At 36.8% G+C, this 18,797-nt stretch overlaps 1 protein-coding gene across 1 annotated transcript in view; it reads right to left on the bottom strand.

The window, feature by feature from the left end:
• The window catches only part of LOC118748449 (cell wall integrity sensor MID2-like), a 107,805-nt gene that overhangs the window by 74,251 nt on the left and 14,757 nt on the right, over window positions 1-18,797 (bottom strand). The window lies entirely within an intron of this gene.

Here is an 18,797-nt window from a genome sequence, read left to right as displayed (position 1 = left end):
ATAAATGTCAATTGAGCATTTCTTGTTGCTGTTGTTGTTGTCGTGTGGCATGTTGCATCGGAGCATTGCATCAGCAGCTAATCAGCTACATTGCTGTTTGTGTTTTTGCTATCCCTTGGCGTTACGCCTGTTCACATGCGTTGCTAATTAGCTGGTATGCACATGCGTGAGAGATTAGCAGCTGACGGCCAATGGCAGTCAAAACGCATGTAATTGTGTGTGTGTGTGTGTGTGTGTGGAAATAGTTACGTATTTATACTGGCTATGTATGTACAAGTATGTGTGATATTCTGCTTAATATTGGCTATTTTTTTAGTGCATTAATCACCTAAAGTTGGGTAAATTAAACTTCTTAGTAATTTTCTTATCCAGTTGTAAGGCAGCAAATCCTTGTCGAAGGACATCCGATCAGCGGCAAATTGCGGGTTATATTGCATATTAATCGAGTAATTTTATATCGAAGCGAATGAAAAAGTTTTATCGATAAGTTTTTCACGCAATATCCACACTCTCGTTGAGTGGATCCATCTCTTTCTAAGACTTTTGAAAGTCTACTCAGATCGCATCAGGTTAGGTCGAGAATTTCGTCTAAAAGTCGATTTTTTCAATGAAATACTAGTTCAGGCTTTTATTTATGCAATACTCCTTTCGCCACATTTTCGTCGTAAAATTTAAATTTACTTTCGAAAAGGAAACGCGGAAATTGCATCAAGCACCTTGATTCACGCTTCAAAGTCGAACAGTCTTTTGACGGCTTCTCTTTTCGCAAACCGATTTAGAAAAGAGTATCCTAAAAGTATGCTATATATTCACTTAGTTTTAAGTTTAAAATATTCAAAAGCTGTAAACCGCCACTTTTAAAATTCAGTTTTCTCTGGTTTTTTGGCAGCTGACATTTAAAATTTAGGTGCCAAAAGTTTGCGCTGACCTATACTTAGCCATTTTAATTACTCTATTTACACACTTCAGAATTCACTTGTTCCATAAAATTCACTTTTCTCATAAAATCCTGCCTTTTTGATTCTTCTCTGAATGGTTTTAACTCCTTTGACTTTGCATCCTGCTGTTTTTTGCATTTGCAAATTGATTAATTGCAGTTAACAAAGTGTCAGTCATTAAACACTTGCTAAATGGATTTTATGCACACTCCCCCCTGGCACACTCACTCACACAGACTCATAAACATGCATGCAAAATATTGCCGCTATTAGCCAGCCAGCTGACTGACAGACTCTCATATCCTCCTTTGACAAGGATATAGGATGTGCTTTTTCAGTTAAGCTCAGCCAGCATCAGATGAAAAGTTGCAAGCACATAGTTCGCACAGCTCATATGTAGTGCAATAATTTTCTGCCCCCCCCCCTGCGGCCCGCTGCCCGACACAAACTAACAAAATTGAGGGTTATTGGCTGAGAATTTCATTAAATGGCTGTTGTTGGCAGGCAGCATTTATGTCATGACATTGCATATTTAAGAAGCAACAAAGTATGCCGTACATGTGTGTGTATGTGTGTGTGTGGAAATGAAAATAGGCAACGGAGCCTACCAGCAAAGAGGTCCGTTGGACAAGCATGCGAGATAAGAAAGCACGCCAAGGGACCGAAGTGATACAGACGGGCAGACATGCATATTTACATACAAACATTCATTCGAATGCATTTTTCGCCAGGCACACAGCCAAGGCTTGCCAGCCGCCGCCCTACAAACAACGGAAATAAACAAAATACTGACACAGAAATGGCAGACGTAATTGAAATCTCAGCTGGCTAGCTGCAGACTACATATGAGAAATGGGAAAGAAGAAGACTGAATGAATGAATGAAAAAAATATGGCACACCGCAGGCTGTGTGCATAGCAACGGAAGTGGTGGAAAGGAGTGGCAAGATGGCAATGTGTGGCGATGCGAGTCAAACATACTCGTATCATTGCAAGCGAGCAAGAAACATGTCTTGGAATCCATACGCTGCGACAGTCTCTTACAAAGCTTGTCACAAACAGTGGTTGTTGTTCTTGGCATGCAAGGGTAATGCATTTTTGATTGGAGCATATGAAACAAGACAAGCTCTTCAAAAAGAGAATGAGAAATCATATTTGTACTCGTGGATTACATAACGAAATTAAATGCCTGTCGAAATTTGTATTTTCTTGAAATTGCTGTGATTCTCAAACGGCTTAAAGAATTCGTTAAATGTGAACTTGACCGAGAAAAAGTAGCCGAATAACTCATGGAAGGGGGAGACAACGTTGGTTGCATGTATGCACATTAGAGTGGTCCTAAAATGCCTGTTAAAAAGTAAAGTCGGAATTTTTATGCTCTCACCCCCAGGATTGTTCTATACCGAAAAATATACCTCTATTTTTAAATTAAAAAATATTTAGAGGTCGCTCTAAGCGCTCAAAGTTTCGCATGCATTTTATGTACATGGGGAAAAACACTTTTTGTAGAAATGGTATGGAATTCTAGAAAATCAATATTTTTCGATCGGAAAACCCTGTTTCTCTTCAGAAGACTTCCAATAATAATGCTCAATTATTTTTTAACCATTTTTCCATAGAAACTATATGTTATAGGTCCGACAAAACCCGAAGAAAATGCCATAAAATGCAATTAAATAAAAAGTCCTTAGTATCAAAAAATGGTTGAATAAACAATTGGGTATTGTTATCGGAAGTCTTTTGAAGAGATCCAGAGTTTTCCAATCGAAAAATATTGATTTTCAAGAATTCCATAGCATTTCTACGAAAAGTGGTTTTTTCCCCATAAAAAATACATGAAAACTTTAAGCGCTTAGAGCGAGCTCTAAATATTTTTTGATTAAAAAAAAAAAGGGGAAGATTGTTCCATATCGAAACAATCCAAGGGGGTGAGAGCTTTAAAACTCCGACTTTACTTATTTTGGACCACCCTAATGTACATATATATATATGTAAAAAAAAAAATTTATTCAGTCAAAAATTGGTAGGTAGGCACTTTGGCCTTGAGTTATCATCACATACCACCACTGCATGGTTGAAGGTCATTCTGAAACTGCAAAAAAACTATAGACGAGTTAGTTTAACCCTGCTTTGATAACCCTATTGAAAGTTGCTTTTTTGAATTTTTTTCGTAGATAAGGACTCTTTAAATATTCATTTATTATTTCAATGCATTTCATATAGACAATCTTCTTTTAAAATGGAATTACCACCTATTTCAACCTCCATTTTCAAATAGTTTATCAAAGCAGGGTTGATAGGTCCTGTTATATGACATTTGAGAAGTGCAGTGGAAAAATTCAATAAACTGCATAAAGGAAATTTTTGGGCATAATGATGTAGTACGCATTTAGGCGCTAGGTGTTAGTAGTCGCCGAAACAGCCAGCCTCTTAGACTGTAATTCACGTTTACTAAATGCTGGTGATAATGTTAATTTAATTTCCTCCGGTTGTCTTTGTCCATTTTCGCGCTTATGAAACTAATCTCTCTCCCCGTTTCCCAAAGCGAGATCCGTAGTCGAATACTGGAAATTGTCTTCTCTAAAATTTCTTTAACAGCTCGTTGGTTTTGCAAAATTAGATTGATCAATACCAAATATTACGCTATATGTTGGATGGGTTTAAGGTCAAAAAAGTTATTTATCTAAAAGTGACGGGCAGGGAGAGCCTTTACTCTATATACAAAATGTATAGAAAGCTTAAAAGAGCTTTGCCGCCCGTGGGCAAGGCAGCGCACATCACCGCTATAGACTAGTGTCGGCCGAAGAGAGCTTTTATTTTGGGCCAGCCGTTTATGAATTGTACAGAAAGCTTTTAAAAGCTTAAAACGCATGCCTATGAAGCAGGCAACTGTCATCTAGTCAAACTAAGTTCGAAAAAATAGATCCTAATGGTAGTGTAACGCGCTGGAAAAGCTCACATCAAGGCGATGAGTGTAGGACCCTTAGGTACATCGATGCCTCTTTTTGAAGTTTTTTTTTGCAATTACAAACAGATGGCGCTACAAACCGGAATGGCTGTTTGGAAGCCTTTAAGAGCGGCCTTCTGGTGTTTCTATGCTAAAAATTTAAGGTAATCGCGTATCGACTGGTATCCTTTGACCCTAGGCTGACAAGTGGCTTCGTTGGTCATCTTGCCTGCTTATGCCTGAAAATATGCAACAGTAAACCTACCAGTTAGTCTACCGAAGTGCAGAATCCCACTATATTTTTGGAAAAAAATTTGGTTTTATTATTCAATCTCTTCTTTCTTACATTTCGCATTAAATATTCAAATTATGGATTTTCCGGACATCATCACTGTGTGCTTTCAAATTACACTTTTAGCTACTAAAACTCTGTTCAATAATTCATGTCTACTCATACATGTACTTAAATGTGTGAGCTCGTGCTCTGTCTATTTGCCTAAATCTTGCTATTCGTTTGCAAAATAGGTCCTTCACATACACACACACACACGCCCTTGTGGTTATCTATGAACTCCTATGGTGCTGAACTTATGACACTTGGGTGTTTGAGCTCTGCTGGCCTATGTGTCTGAGTACTCTGTCGGCGCTCCGATTCGCCCCTTGGTCCTTGCCATCTGCGCTTTAATCCAGCAGCCATCAGCCAGCCATTCGCTTTTGTTAACACTCTATTCATTCCATTCAACCGCCAGCCGTACGCCACTCCTAGGGCCGTATCTGTGCCACTGGCTCACCTACTTTTCACCAAGCCACCTCGTCTGCAATAACAACAAAAGCAAGAATCTATTGAGAGCATTTTGCCTACTGTCGAGCATTGGCCTGCCAGTGAGGGCAGAGATTTTGGTTTGTGTTAATTGTACCGCCTTTACTGCAGTCATTCCATATACAAATGTATGTATGTTCATACATAAGCTCCTCTATTGAGCACAGCTCGTCGCCTTGTAACAAAGAGGCTGCGAGACGATGTCGTACAAAGGAGGTTGAGTGAGGATAGGCAGACTGAGCGCGCGACGGACGTGAAAGGTCTTGAGGACCATATGTTTTTTGTGAAAGCGCTTACATGTGCAATTTTTCTCGCTCGCTCAAGTGTGGGTGTGTGAGTGCCTTTTTCCAGCTTGTTCGGTCTACTAAAGCCGCATGGAGTATTTTCCGCAACGCTCGCTCGCGCCCGTCGCTCTGCGCCACTCTACTAGCGCTCAAGGATAAGTGCGCTTCTTGTGAACTTTTGCCATGCTGACAACAACAAAGACACAGGCGGACAATTTTCAAGCAAGGCGCAAGTTTATGTGAAGCATATTCCTTAACATTTATTTGCACAGCTCGCTGGGTGACAAAGTCGCCGCTGACGGAAGTGCGGTAAATCAGCGCAGCCAAGTGTTTGTACGCAAAATTTCAAGCAAGCAAGCAAACAGGCAGACAGACGGAAACTCACACACACTTACACAGGCGCGCAATTACCAGTGGAAGCCTTTATTTGCATGTGTAAATATAGTTTCTGCTCTGCTTGGCAACTTGACACAACATTTCCCGCACACATGCGCCACCAGTTGACAGTCAATCAGTTGCTCGGTCGCTGTGTCACTGAGTCGTTGTCACGCTCATACGCTCATGTGTTGTTTGCATTTTCATGTACGTAATTTACATCATTTGAGTTATGAACTTTGCAAAAGTTTACCAGTTACTTTCGCTCGCAGTTTCCTACCTTGGCGCGAACAATTGTAGTTTAGCACGGCTGTGCGCCTGAAAGCAGGCAACACTCGTAGTCGTTGTGAAAATGCGCATAAGGAGCTGATAACAACTCAAGTGTTTGGAATTTAAATGCGTTGCAGTCAATTTAACAAAAAATAAAAAGTACGACAAATATAAAAAATCGAGCAGAAAACTTAAGCCAAACTAGAGGAAAAGAAACTTGCATTGCATAAGTGAAAAGCGAAAAAAGGCGAATATAATAAGTGAACGCTGCATGCAAATACATAAATAGAAAGTGAACTGCTAACTTTGACTGCACTTTAATGCCTTGAATTTTTGCTACATAAGGAATAGGTTGAAAGCGGCATAAGCTAAGTGTATTAAAGCGGAGAAAAGCGGCTGAGCAGGTGGACAGCATGAAAAGTAGCAGCATAAACCAGCGGCTTACATCGAAACAATGGAAAAAGAATTATAGACAATAGTACTTACGAGTATGTCGAATGGAATGCACAAAAGTGAGCTCGCAAATATTGGAAAAGCTGTGAGGTCAACTGTCATCAGACGCCGGATGAAAATTACTGGATTAAATTCTCAATACAGTAGCGCTTATTCGCTGTTGATTACTGTTGACTGGAAAAGAAATTGGATGAGAGCTGCCCATAATAAGCAGTCTAAGCCCCAAGGCGGTATCCTTAGGAACACTAGCTCATATATCCGATTTTATAACTTCACACCCATATTAATTTATTCATTAGGGTGTTGCAGTCGTGCCTAGAACCGGATCCAACGCTGTGAATTAAGCGTTCAATTCGGAAATTCATGGTTTTCTCTGGATAGGTCATTCAAAAGAAGAAAAATACAGCAATCGCCATGGGGACGGTATGGTTGGACAACGTCAGCTGATGTATCGCGGATTAAGAAACGCAGGCGGTATTAAAAACAGAAACTACCGCACAGGATGAAAAAACCAGAAGCCGTTTTACTTACAAGCTTGAAAAATCACACGCGGTAAAATAAAATTTTAGGAAGCAGAATGTACTCAGCGCTTTTCAACTTTTATGCATCACCAATCTCAGTAAAATTTATAAGAAAATAAATCGTATTGCAGATTATATGAAACTGTATACCAACTCTGTACACTGACAGTACTTTTTGCCGACAGAACCCCGTCAGATGAAATGGCAACAGTCGTTGCAGGAAACACTTCGAAAGCTGAAGACAAATCTCAACGACTTTAGAAACAAGCCGAATAACGGGATGCTGAACTGTGATCTGTTCGTTCCCACGACAGCCGGGTCTGCGTAATCGGAATCACCCAGATTTATGTATCACTTCAGCATTACTCCCGTAAAACACGTTGGGGAATTTGTATGCTGTTATAACAACCACAACGGTGATGTGTTTGATAGAAAAAATCGGCAAGAGCTCGGAAAAAAGAACGGAGTTGAATTTTCATCTAACCGTTTCTAAAAGAAATGGGGATTCGAGTAAGTACCTACACCGCTTGGGAGAGGGATACTTTCTTCTATAACCAGAATTCGATGCTGAAGACGCTAATAATGCTACAGAATGGATCCGTAGAAACACAATAAATGCGGATGATTGTTAGTGTCCCTTTCGAACCTACTTATGAGATTCATACATAGCATGAACTGTCGAGGCCTAAGGCGAAAGGCCCGACAGGAGTGGTATTAACTTAAAAAAATGTACTATTAGAGGATGGACCCATTGTATTTAGATGTAATTTTTCCCATGTGGTGAACATATTTGTAGAGATTCGTGCTAAACTCTCCAACCGACGAAATACTGGAACGAAAGTGCCGAGAATGCGATTTTGTTCGGGCTGAAGTCTTACTCTGAAGCTTGTGGAATTTGTTTTCCATGCTTCCCTCTGGTTCCAACCTTCGGGATTTCGTGTATAATTTTGGCCTCAACTGGAAATTCCAAGTTAAGTCAAGTAATTCTTCCCCTGGTGTTTCCACCGCAGAAGAGACCTTCGTCTTCCGCTGAGACCAGCATCACAACCTGCATTGTATAGTTTCACAGCTGGTTCATTTCTATCCATTCATACGAATTGGCCAAGCCAGTGGAGTCGGAGTCCATCTTTCGTGATTGTACCGCCGAAAATCTGATACCAGCGACGGTTGAAAAGGGTTAGAGTATCACGTAGGACTTCCAACAACCCTGCCTCCGGAGATTTCGCCTCCTAGAGCTCCTGTTTATTTTGGAATTGGAATAAAAACTCAACAACCCTCGTTTCAGCTATTAACTAATTAGGAATGTCATTGATTTTCTTTTTACTCTAATACCAAATATATAAAGCTCTAAGCTTAACTGTTGCTATTGCAATTAATTTGCATAACAAAACAAGCAACTACGAAGGTTGTTGGGCGATGCGCAAGCTCACAAAATCACATTTTTATGCAAATATTCACAACGGATTTATGTAGTAACATTTGATATTTGAGTGCCACACAATGATGTGAGTTGCCGAGACGACGCCACTTGTGCGGCCATAGAGCAGCGGATGTGACCAGCATAAAACAGTTACACTCATTTTAAAAGCAATTTTATGCCCATTTGACTTGGGTAACCGCCACAGTTGAGGTGGATGTTGGTGCGTAGCAAATCAGCCTTTGACTGCGAACGTCTGGGGTTCGAACCTCGATGCCTAAATGAATAAAGTACAGGTCTTCCAGAATATACTTTAAAACTCCGTGCGCTTCACTGCCAACAGAAGTTTTAACTAAAAAAAAAAAAAAACGCGGACTTTAAGTGGCTTCTTTCTTTCTTTCTTTCAATAAAAATATAGTACGAACCGCAGAACTTATAGTCGAAAAGCTTGGCCTCAAGCTATGAAGGGTTCTTGCGACACAACTACATCTAAATGCATATTAGTTAATGCCATGTGCGCCCGCTTACACTAAGCCGCCTGCTATTTATTCGTTTTACATTTTCATTCATTTCTACTCAGCTCCACAAAGCGCCTAAATATTTCAAAGCTTCAGCCGACTCAAATAAGTGAACGGGGAGCGGAAAAGGGGAAAAAAACGTTTTACCTTCCATTGAAATACGCCAAGTATCACAGCGCAGGCTGGGCCGATGAGTTAGTAGTTGGGTTGCAACCCTAAACGCGCGGCTTTCATGTGCTCCTAGGCTTATGTATATGCGCGCTTGTTTGTGCACTCTCGGCGCAATGGCCATGCAGAAGTGCTGCTTGTTAAGTATGTGTTGAGTGCCTTTATGTATAAGTACTATGTTTGTGTTGAGTACATGTGTTAGTTTGTGTGCATTGCAGGCTCTACGAAACGAGAACGAGTAGGTTTTCTAATTTTTCGTCATTTCCTTTTATGCATTTTTACTCGATTTTTTTCTTTTTTATTATTTTTAATTTTTCAATTTCTCATTTTTATTTTATGTTCTTCATTCGTTGCCATTAACTGTGCCGAGCATAAAAAATAATCAATAAACAACAAATAAGAGATTGAGTAGCAATCTTTCTTTGAGGCTGTGGGCGAGGTTGGTAGCCTGGTTTATTTTGAAAGTCGCGCTCGTTAGAGATCATCTAAAAAAGTGCTAGATATTATTTAAGAGGCGTTGCTGTCACAGCCTCAGCTACTCAATCCGTTCTAGTTGCTATGGCAATCAGTGAAAATAATTTATGAGTGCAGGTGTTAACACGGACGACGAGGAGAGTTGGCGCGGTGGGACGCGGCAGTTGACTGCTGACTTGTGATTCCAAAGCCGATAAAGTAAATGTGGCAACGGTATGCCTGAAAATAGCTTGATTATTATCTTGCAACATGATGCAACGTACCGGCAGGAGGCAGCTTAACGAAGTTCATGTATGTTTGTTTATGTAAATGTGTTTGCTACATGTCATTGATGCGCCTGTGGCAAGAGCAAATTGCATTATACGTGCATTGGCTGGTTGTGCAGTGAAACGTGCAACACCTCTGTTGGCTGAAAGCATGGGAAGGCACATAATAACGTACATACATACATACGTAATATTTGTATTGGTATTAAAAAAAGTATTGCTCCTTTTTTAATATCACAGCGCCAAAAAAGCCAGTTGGAAATAATGGGGCATATTCATACTTAGTCCAAACTAGCCAATACCCGGCGTCCTTCACGGCGCCTTTTAAGTATTATTGTGCTCTTTTTAATACCCATATTGCAAATTTTATCAATTTAATTTGATACTATTTTTCAAACAGGTGGCAACCCCCCTCAAAAATATTTTCGGTAGTAAACTTACCTAAACCTCTTCAATTTGATACCTATATTGCAATATTCAATCTATTTTATCAATTAAATTGAATTACAATTTTCAAATAGGTGGCAACCTTCAACAGTGAATATTTTTGGCTGTAAGCTTTCTTAAACCTCTTTCTTTTGGCAGCCATATTGCAACATTTACTTTATGTTATCAATTTACTAAAACTTCAATTTTTAATCAGGTGGCAACTCCCCATTTTTTGTCTATAAGTTAGATCCCTAGCAATACATCGGCGAAAACTGCATTCAATTCCATGTATTAGTTTTCGAGTGATGCGCGTACAAACATACATACAGACAGACAAAAATTCTAAAATGGGTTGATTTGGCTTCGGTTGATCTAATAAAATGCTCCCATATTAGTTTTTCTTTAACATCTATAATGTACAGACATCGGCCTGCTACAATTTTATTATATGTATAGATGAAGTTATTTACAACTTTTGACGTAATTTTCAATGGAATATCTCTCAAAAAAGCTTCAAGTAACTTTCGAGTCGACGTTATTTCGACCATGAATATGTCTCAAAGCTTTCAACTTTATAGTTGATTACAGAGCCTTTTATATTTTATTTTTGCAAATAGTCAAAAGTCTTACTATTTTTACTTATTTAAATTTGTTGTCGAAATGAATTTATAGCAATTTAAAATTTGAAATATAAATTACGAATATTTTGAAATTCTATAGTCTAAAATTAGGTATGGCAGCCTATTTCCAGGCGGCTTTCCCCAATCCATAACTCGCTTTTGAGTAGTATAGAATAAAGGCCTTATTCATAAAAAATAAAAAAGGTTTAAAGAGCTTTATAAAGTGACATTTTGATAAAAATTTAAATCATTTAAAAGCTGGGTTATGCAAGACTTAGACTTGAAAACGATTACTCTCCGTGTCATCTATTGCTTTTTCTCTTTTTTATTATCCCCGGCATTTGTATTTGTACACACAAAAGTTGAATTTGTTTGTGGTAAAATTTAATAAAAATTACAATTGAAATAAATATATTTAAGCGTATTAAAATATTTTTCGATTGCCAGATGAATTACATTTATACAAAAAATTATACTTGTGTGGCATATTTGTAGGGATTTTATTAAAAAATGAAATGACAGCATGATTCTCTCACGGCTCTCGTTGCACTTAGAAATCTAAATTAGAAATCAAAAATTTATAGTTTTCCATGTTTCTAAGTGAAGTTGTTATCACGCGCTGCTCATTTGCCAGATATACAATTTTCAAGTCAAGTCAAGTCCAAGTCTTGCATAACTGAGCTTTAAAGCCTTCCTTAATTTTTATGAATTTGAGTTTAAGGCCTTATAAATGTTTTTCAACATTACTAAATTTCAGCGTGAATCATTTTCAATCACATGTAGCTCTTGAATCAAATGCCTTTTAATGTATCGGAAACTACTTGCGAACATACACACATACATAAATACACGCTAGTGGCCATAAAAGCGCGCAAATATGATTCTACAAAAAGCAAATTATGCTTGCAACGTGCCACAACACTTCAATATAATCGAAAAATTGTGTACGAGAAAAAAAATGTTGATAAAAAATTGCATGATACATCCATATCTACATTCAATACCAGCACACATACGAAATTATATCGAAATCTGGTTGAAGAAAATTGTTGATGGAATAAAACTTCGATGAGACTTTACAACAGAAATGACAGCTGCAACATTAAAAATTCGTCGATAAAATTTCAAGTTGTGACAAGTATCGGGGAACCCTCAGCAAACAAACAAAAAGTGTGTTTAAATGTAAATTCTTTCATTGAATAAAATGTATGCCTAAATATATGTTACATGTGCACTTGCACATTTTCTGTCACTCGCAATTTCAGAAAGCTCATTTCACGTCCAATACTTAAACACTCTGTATACCCAGAACTTGGACGAACGATTGCTGTGTTTTCACCGACTCGTCTGTAGCAGGGACTGTAACAGCTACAACATTTATTAAAAAAAAGGTAGTGTCTACTACTAATCTGGTTTAGATCCGATCATTGGATCATGAAAAAATTAAGCGTACTCATAAATTTTTATATGAGAATTGAAGTCGGTTTTGTTTTTTTGCTTAAAAATTACTTGTTTTATAAATCCAAAATAACAATTATTTTTGATTTTCATATGAATAATCTGCAAATAACAGTTGTTTTTGATTTTTAAATTGTATGGCTTAGATAACAGTTATTAAAGACTTTTATTTATAAATGTCAGTCACTGACTTTTATTTTTTAAATCATACGTATAAATGTCATTTGTATAAGCCGTAGTAAACTTTTGTTTCCCAACACCTTCTTAACTGCGAAAAATGTTAATGACTTTTATACGAATGATTTAAAAAATAAAAGTCGGTGACTGGAGAATTTCCTTCATTAAATTTTAATTTGATGAGACTTTAAAGTATGCTTAAAATCAGGAAGAGGTGGTAAATGATGTTCATTATAGGCCACAGTTCCTATACACATTTTTTGTTCGAATAACTATTTTTTTTATCTACGAGTAATTTTGTTTAAACTCATCTCATTCCTCTTGAATTCATTTCATTTCATTGATTTTATTTTATTTCAATTAATTTTGTTGTTGTGACATACAGCATACAAATGCCCCAAAGAGCTTTTGGGGAGGGATGCTGGAGTGATAGTCCATGGCCAGATAAAAATCTGGGTCGTTCCGGTTACGTAGACCCGTATTTCGCTTCATTTAGTTTCAAGTCACTTTATTCATTTAAACTCATTCCGTTCAATTTAGTTTTATTAAATCTCTTTTAATGTCTACTCATTCCATCCAATTTTATTTTCCTGAGAGTCATTTCATTTCGTTTCATCTTATTATGTTTCATTTCATTCCATTCCACAGCGTTCATATCAATAGTTTCGTGGCATTTCAGATTCATTCATGTTTTCCTTCTATTTCAGACATCATAAGAAAAATAATACTCCTCAAATTTCCTTTCTTTCTCACGTTCGCTTTCTCAAGCACTTTTGCCGTTTTGTATTTGACGTAATTCTTGCTCTTTTTTTTTTTTGCTTCAATTATTCCCTAGCACTCAGAAATTTGCATTTTTGCCTCCATCCCCTCACTCTACCCTCATTGACCCAACAGCAACAACACTTCACCCACCCAAAATAGTTATTCATTTCATTCGAATCCATTGTTTGACGCTGTGCACTTGGTGGGTATCGCTTGCTGCTCTGTATTACCGCTGCATCCAGTATTCGTGGCCAAGGCAACACTTTGCGGTTAGAAGTTGAGCGCTTCAAACATTTTATGAGCGTTTCACTGCGTTTGTGGATTATGTTTCGGTGCTTACAAATATATTAAAACGTGTTTAGAGAGCATTTATGCAGCTGGTATACCAGTACGTAGATACATAGTTATTTGTAGAAGGGATATTTGAAAAGCTGACTGTGGTTGGTACAAACATACATGCATGTATATGTCCATATGTATGTAAATACAAAAGCTACCGTGTAAAGCAGGTGTTGAAACTCAGGTGAAAAGAGGTGAGACCACATACACTGGGAATTTGTGGGCAGTCGCCGCAGCTGGCTGGCAGTTAACTGGAAGTGTGAATGCGGCCAAGAATACTCGACCACAAAAACAATTAAAATTTATTGGAGAAAATTTGTAAAATTTTCAGTAAAGACCAGGACAAAATGCATGTAGATATAAAGAGATAATAAAAAGAGGTGCTAAAACAAGAAACATTTGGTAGCGGTGCATAAAAACTTTTAGAGCTTATTCTTTCGGGTAATAATAAAGACTCCGGCATCCATTTCTCTTTTCTGTTTTTTTTGTCAAAATAAAAAAAAGGTCTAGATGGATCACATATTACAATATAATATTACCTACATGAAAAAAAAAAATAACGTCAGAAGCACAACAGAAGTCGAAATATTTGAGAAACCCGTATTTATGGTCCGACTTGGTTAATATTTAGTAAGTTTGTCTTAAAAATATTTTTTTTATTATTATCTTATTTTTTATAAGTTTTTTTCTTCATAAACTCTTTATTACTCTAAGGAAAATATTGAGTAACATCAAAGAAAAATAATTACTTTTAATTTGAATTTATATTTTTATACCGATTTTAATCTCTGCTGGAATATTTGAAAAAGTGGACTTACCATCTTTGCACTCTAAGCTGGCGATATGCATTTGTTCTACTACGTTGAAACATATACCTGTAACTGCTAGCATAAAAATATCTGTTAATAGCACAATGCCATTATCAGTTTGCTGGAAATATAGATATGTACATATGTTACTATGTATATATGCATGTATGTATGAATGTTAATGCATATGTATTCATGTACATATGTACATAGTACGTTGTTACAAACGAGCAATCATATTATATTTCAATGCATGTAATACAATGCAAATGAAATTCAGGGCCACGAGTAAGAATAAATGTTTATTTTTAGCCAGAACAAAAAATACTATATTGCGCTGTTTTATTTTTAGGAAGTCTAAAAATAAACATAACACCTTTAGAAATATTGCAATAACTCACTAAGTTGTCCGCCAGTACTCGGTAGTTGCGAGCGATTGAGACGTTTGTGTAAATTATTTAATTCAAAACCATTTTTTAATTAGTACGTAGATACTTAAACCCTTACGAAAAATATTATTTTATTACGACTTTAATAGCCGGTTTCACCAGCAATTTAAATAGAAAATAATTTCTTACTTTCTGTCAATATCCACATAACATTCAAAACTCGGAAAGACCGGAAATGAAACACGAAAAAACCCAAACATCCACAAAAGCCGGGTAAAAGATCCCAATGTCTTGAAAAAAAACTATTTTTTTTTAGTATTCCCTTAGAGCCATTTTGAGATTTTTTTTTTGTACCGTTGATCCTGACAATTTCCAAACAATAAATTAGATTACACGAAAAGTCCAAAGAAAATCACGAAATATTCCTAAAAAAAAATCCCGAAAAAAACTATAGGAAATTTAGAAAAGTCTTAAGGATACCCGAAAAATAAATGTTGGAAATGTTGATGAACAAATCTAATATTATAAAGGCTATGATTTTACACTGGGGAATTGATGAAACCAACTCAGCGGCCGTTTTTGGTAAAACTGAATCTTAGATTGAGATTAAATTTCAATCGTTGAAAAAAAACGCTTAAAATCGCCAGCCTGGGAAACTTAGAAACTAGACTTTCAGAGTTTGTATAAAATACTGCAGACTAAAAAATGCAGCCTGGTGGGCGGCTCTGCAACTCTTTGCACGCATTTTTGACGACCTTGAATTATTTATTGCACCCAAATTGAGACTAAACACTTTTTATTTCCATTTATTTTATCGTTTTCCTATTCATAAATCTTTTCCACATAAATTTTCACAGCATTTGCGTGACTTGTCATCAACAGACAGCATCTGCATGTATTCCGCAAACGTACGTCTTGCCGTCCCTGCCACGCTGCCAGTGCATTTTGCAAATAAACTTTCCAATAAATCTCAACAAAGCTGTTTTTATGATGCTAATCGCAAAATTTTTGTTTTACAAATTGTAAACATTGTTAATTTTATATATACAATATGCAATAAACAAACTGGTAGTTGGACAATGTGCAGTTGAACCTGACCAAAATGTAGTCCATATAAACACACAAGCACACATACCAATGTACAAACTTAGCTATTCAACTTTGGCGTCTTTTTTTTATGGCTGCACAGTGGCGTAACCGTTAAATTGGCCACATAATTCAATGCAAAAAATTTTTACAATATACACAAATTTGCACAGCGGTCGTCGCTGGACCGCCTGCTAGCCCAATATAATGTAACCTGCGGCGCATACAAAGCCATTTGCGCACAAAGATATAACAAAATAAAAATCTGCGTTGCGAAAAAAAATTTCGCACAAAACTCAATTAAAAAGTTGAAATTCATAGGCAAAGCGGCACTCAGCCACCCAAGCACACACACACGCATACAGTGGCGGTCAAAAATGGATGAATGGTGTTTCGTTTTTAATATTTACAATATTTTTCCAGCAAAATTTTTTTTTTTTTATTTTTTTTATAAAATTTTAATATGAAATATGGTTCACGTTTTAACAAAAACTAAATAAATAACACTTTCAAACTTCATAAAGAACTTAGAAGAATTCCAAAAATTTTTATCTAAATTTCGAGCTTTTTAACCAGAATTTTTAGAAATTTTTTGCTTGTAAAATTCTTGTAAAATAAGTGCAAGTTTTGAGCGGCTAAAATTAATTTCTTATAGTAAAATATGCGCAAGACCGTTTACAAAAAAAAAAAATAAAAAAAAGTCGACGCCAGTTTTCACAAATTTCGCTATTTACATATATGAAAACCCCGTCAGCAAAAAAGAATCATCAAGAATCAATGCGATTTTTTAGCCGCTCAAAACTTGCATAAGTACAAGAATTTTATAAGCTTGTTAACTGCGTAAACAAAAAATTTCTAAAAATTCTGGTTAAAAGCTCGAAATTTAAATACAAACTTGTTGAATTTTTCTAAGTTCTGTATAAAGTTTTACAGTGTGATTTATTTAGTTTTTATTAAAACGTGAGCCATGTTTTTATAAAAAAGTATCAAAAAAATTTTAGCTTGAAAATTATTATAAATATTAAAGACGAAACACCATTCTTTATCCATTTTTGACCACCACTGTACATACTGGCACCTTACACCCTTGCAAGCGTATCCTGCCGTCAATGCGAAGCTCGCTTTCGCTACAGCTTTGTGAAAAGTGCTTTTCAATGCCACGAATGGCTGGCGTTTCCGCCTAACTCTCAGCAGGCTTTTGTGCGCTGATGCGTTGTTGTTGTTACTGCTAGACTAGTATTGCTGGTAGGCGAGTGAATGCCAAATTTCCATTCCCGTGCATTTTTATTACTTATTTGAATTTTTGCTTTAGTTTCCTTTTCGCTTTCTCTCCGTTTTTCGGGCATTCGGCGGCGAAGCGCGCAAAATTTAAGCCAACTTGGCGAATAGGCGAACACTTTTGTTTGTGTTTCCGCGTGTGTGTGTGTGTGTGTTTGTACAATATGTATTTGTGTCTTGTGTACAGCGAGTCGCGCCGCGGCATGCCAATAATTCTCTTAAAAGCAAAATAAATATTTAATAAAAGCGCGTTCGTGTTTGGCAAGTGAATGTTGCAAGCAGCAAAGTGCTCGCCCGCGCCTTCTTGTGTGTGTGTGCGTGTCTGTGTGGGCGAGTGCCAGTGTAGAGGACCTAAATGTGGCAGCTGCCATTGAAATTAGCCTTTAAGTAAGTGCCGTGGCAGGCACGTGCCGCCGCCGCTTGCTTATATCGTTGCCTCAATTGCTTGCACGGCTCCTGCCTCACTCGTTCTCCTACGACGCTGTGGCGCATCTTCGCTGCCATGCTTGCCACTAACTTTGCCACTTTCAACGCCACCAGACTGTGATTTGACTGACAAATCGAGTTAGCGCCGTTGTTTAATTAGTTGCGTGCCATAATAAGCTGCAGCTGCAGATTGAGTGAAGCTGCAAGTGCAAGCTGTCAGCGCCACGTTTGCTGCAAGTGCAGCTGAAGCAGAACGTTGCAACATTCAAGTTTATAAGTTTTTGGTGAAAGTAACAACGCACAATTTAATTAGAAACAAATACTTAATGCATAAGCACGTGCGCCATTAAAATCAAACTTTTTGAGAGAGAATTGTAAGGCAGGAGGGGAACTGTGAGGCAAATAGACTTGGCGGTACTCTTGCATTCGGAGTTTTACAAAGTGCTATTGGGCCAAAATAGGGTGCGTTGGCCATACCTAAGCTAGAAAAATCGCTTATGGTTTTTCAGTAATGTTAGTGAAATTATTTAGTTATCGATAAATTTTTTAATTTTATATACAGTCATGTGAAAAATAATAGGGACACAACATTTTTAACAGTTTTAACTATTTTTCTTTTATTTGTTTAATGTTTATAATTTTTTTATGATAATGCAGCTCATTATCTTATAGGTCTAAATTTCAAACTTTGTAGAAAAATTTATAAAATTCAGAAAAATTTTACAAAAAACTTTTCATTGAAAATTTTTAGAAAAATTCTAAGTATTCAGTTTTATAATTCATTTAACCGTAGCCTAATAAAGTTAAAGTTTGTTGAATTTTTCTAATATTTTTACAAAATTTTAAATTTGGACTCACAAACATAATTGGTTTTTGTTAGATAATGAGCTATATTTTTATTAAGAAAATAAAAAACATTAAACAAACAAGCAAGTAGTAACTTATCGATTTATTTATCGATTTATCGATATGGTAATCGATTAATTTATCGGTATTTTCATCAATATTTTTATTTATTATCTATGGTTGTATATCGATCTTGAAAACAAATATGAATGAAAATACCACTTATCGATACATTCGTCGAAATATTAGTCGATTTTTTATCGACATTTTTACATGCCAAAATATTTTTCGCTGAATGTAGTTATAGGTATCATTTACCTGTATTAACTACAACAGTTGCTATGAATATAAAACTCCTTCCCTATTACCGGTCTTCCACTCAATCGATACGGAGCCGTATAAGCAGTATTTCTACGGGTTGGACGCTCGTTCTGGTCGCATGATTATCTTCATACCTCGTACACCCTTCGCCGGGGAAGATTTCACAGATCATGGCCCTTCTAAGTACATACTTGTGTATGTCTGTAGTTGGACCTATGTATCTCCGATGAGCTAATAGAGTGCATTCGGAGCTCAGTGCGTGCCTTTGTATGAGACGCTTTCACTAAGAAATCTCTGGAATTTCAGACTGCACCTCGACTATCAAGCGTTTCCTTGCGTCTCTTCGCAATCTGTCTTCTTTATTTCAGCAGTCGTCTTTTCACTTGCTTGATACGCGTCAGCTTCCC

This window comes from Rhagoletis pomonella, unplaced genomic scaffold (genome assembly GCF_013731165.1).
Source record: "Rhagoletis pomonella isolate Grant_MI unplaced genomic scaffold, Rhpom_1.0 Rhpom_scaffold_00013, whole genome shotgun sequence".
Lineage (NCBI taxonomy): Eukaryota > Metazoa > Arthropoda > Insecta > Diptera > Tephritidae > Rhagoletis > Rhagoletis pomonella.
Note: the sequence above shows the minus strand (reverse complement) of the source record. Positions and strands in the feature narration are given on the sequence as shown.